At 44.7% G+C, this 2,624-nt stretch overlaps 1 protein-coding gene across 2 annotated transcripts in view; it reads left to right on the top strand.

The window, feature by feature from the left end:
- Positions 1-2,624, top strand: part of CDH17 (cadherin 17, LI cadherin (liver-intestine)) — a 58,177-nt gene that overhangs the window by 17,380 nt on the left and 38,173 nt on the right. The gene's annotated exons all lie outside the window — the stretch shown is intronic.

The following is a 2,624-nucleotide window of genomic DNA, read 5'->3' as shown; positions in this document are numbered from 1 at the left end:
GGTGCCCTTGCCTGTGGTTGACCAAGGCCCCCTGGGAGGCAGTCCTGTCCTTTAGGCAGGTAACCGAGAAAAGCAGTGGATTACAGGGTGGCCTGCAGGTGGGACTGAGAGGCTTCAGCTATAAAGGGCTCTGAAATAATCCCGGAAATGTAATGGAGGAGACAAACACGCTACTGCATTTACCGGAAATCCCCTGGGAAGCCTGCTTGGCCTCAGCGTGGTTGGGGATGCTTGGATTAGCCTCTGGGGGTGCCCATGACCCCCACTCCCCCATATCTGGGAGGTTGCTAAGCTGCCTCCTACGGCAGGTGCATTCCCTGGTTTGTTGGACAGTGCCCACAGAGGAGAGGCTGGGAGCTGCTGCCTGCCCGCTCCATTTGGTATCAGTGCAGATTCGTGCAGAGGGCCCAGGGCATGGCTGGCAGGGTGCCCATGTGTCTCTGCCCGCCTGGCGTGCAGGGTGTTGTAGAGGTCTTGACCTCTCCGGTTGGGGAAGTCAGGCAGGGAGGGAGGAGCGGATGCTTTGGGAGCTAAACGGTTGCTAGGAATTCACTTGGAGAGGAAGCAGGGTGGAGGGTGTCCCAGCAAAGGCCCAGCATGGACACCCGCCCTGTGCTGGGAGAGGGCAGAAGGCCAGTTCGATGGGAGCAGAGGGCAAGGAGAAGGAAGTGGGAGAGGGGGCTGCAGAGCTCTTTATATATTCTGCATACAAAATCCTTATCACATATCTGATTTGCAAATATTTTCTTACAGTCTATAGATTATCTTTTCACTTTCTTTATAGTGTAATTTGAAACACAAAAGCTTTTAATTTTGATTCAAACTCAATTTTTTCTTTTGTTGTTTGTGCTTTTAAAAAAAATCCTCATCCAAGGATATGTTTGATTTTAGAGAGAAAAGAAGGGAGAGGGAGAGAGAGAGAGAAACATGGATGTGAGAGAGAAACATTGATTGGTTGCCTCCCACACGCATCCCAAGTGGGGATTGAATCCCCAACCTGGACATGTGCCCTGACCAGGAATTGACCCCCAACCAACTGAGCCACACTGCCAGGGCTGTTGTTTGTGCTTTTGACGTCATATCTAAGATACTTTCCCTATTGCTTTCTCTCATACAGAGTCCTGAGCATTGTGTTTGTGTATTCTTCTCAGGTTTTATAGTTTTAGGATTTACATTTAGGCCTTTGATGTATTTTTACTGTTGATTACTTTTGGAAAATTCCCCCCAAAATTGTTTGCAGTGAGTAAGCTCTGAGTTAGGTCAAAAAAAAAGGGGACGGGGGAGGAAGGAAGGAAGGAAGAGGGAGAGAAAGAAAGAAAGAAAACCTGTAAGTCCAGATAACAGTTCTCTTGGTAGGTACATATCTATAATAATAAAAGCATAATATGCAAATCGATCGAATGGCCGAACAGCTGGACGACCTTCCAGACGAAGCCAGGGCTGCGAGGGCCAAGGCAGCAGCCGGGGTGGCTGCGAGGGCCTACCCTTGCACGAATTTTGTGCATCGAGCCTATAGTATGTTTATAATTATTATAGTTTCTTGATGAAGTGACCCTTACAGAATGTCTTTTCTTTTTCTAATAAGAATTTTTGTTTTAAATTGGTATTATTTTAAAATCTGTTTCTCCTTCATAGTATAGATTAATTTCACCCTCATTTTGAAGGATAATGTTTTGTATATACAATTGGCAGTCATTTTCCTTCAACACTTTGGATCTATCATTCCACTGTCTTCCTGCCTCCATGAGAAATCTGGTGTTCTTTTTATTGAGCATCCTTTGTACATGATGAATCTTTGCACTTTCAAGAGTCTCTGTATTTCACATGTTTGACTATGATGTGTCTAAATTTGGGTTTCTTTGAGTTTATTGTATTTGGAGTTTATTCAACTTCTTGGACATGTAGATTAATGTTTTCTCTCAAATTTGGGAAACTTTGGTTATTCTTTTTTCAAATAATCTTTCTGCCCTTTTCACTCCTTTTTTTCCTTCTCTGACTCTGATTATACATGTGTTTGCTTCATGGTGTTCCATTGTACCTAGAATTCTGTTAATAAGAATTAAGAGATTGTCATATATAGGGTGTCCCAAAATTCAAGCAAGATTTGCAATTGAATTGAATTGCAAATCTTGCGTGAATTTTGGGACACCCTATAGAATCTTATCAAATTAAAGCCACTTTTGAATTGTTTTCTGTAATATTGAAATACCTCCTAATTGTCACAATGTTCAGAAGTACTAAATGACATCTTTTTTTTATCTTAGCAATAAAGCTACTCTTTTAAATCTTCTTTAGAAGTTGGCAAGGTTATAGTTTCCAGAAAAATCTCATCTAACTCCAGTTACCATTCAAAGCATCGGTTGACTTTTGTCCATATATTAAAGTACTAGAGGCCCAGTGCACAAAAATTTGTGCATGGGGGGGGGGTCCCCCCAGCCCGGCCTGTGCCCTCTCGCAGTCTGGGACCCCTCGGGAGATAACGACCTGCTGGCTTAGGCCTGCTCCCAGGTGGCAGAGGGCAGGCCCAATCCCTAAGTGCAGCCCCTGGTCAGGCTCAGAGCAGGGCCGATTGGGGAGTTGGGGCGCCGCCCCGTCATGCACAGAGCAGGGCGGATAAGGAGGTT

The sequence above is a fragment of the Myotis brandtii genome, unplaced genomic scaffold (assembly GCF_000412655.1).
Source record: "Myotis brandtii unplaced genomic scaffold, ASM41265v1 scaffold59, whole genome shotgun sequence".
In the NCBI taxonomy this organism is placed as follows: Eukaryota; Metazoa; Chordata; class Mammalia; order Chiroptera; family Vespertilionidae; genus Myotis; species Myotis brandtii.
The sequence above is the reverse complement of the archived record's forward strand: the minus strand, read 5'-3'. Positions and strand labels throughout refer to the sequence as shown.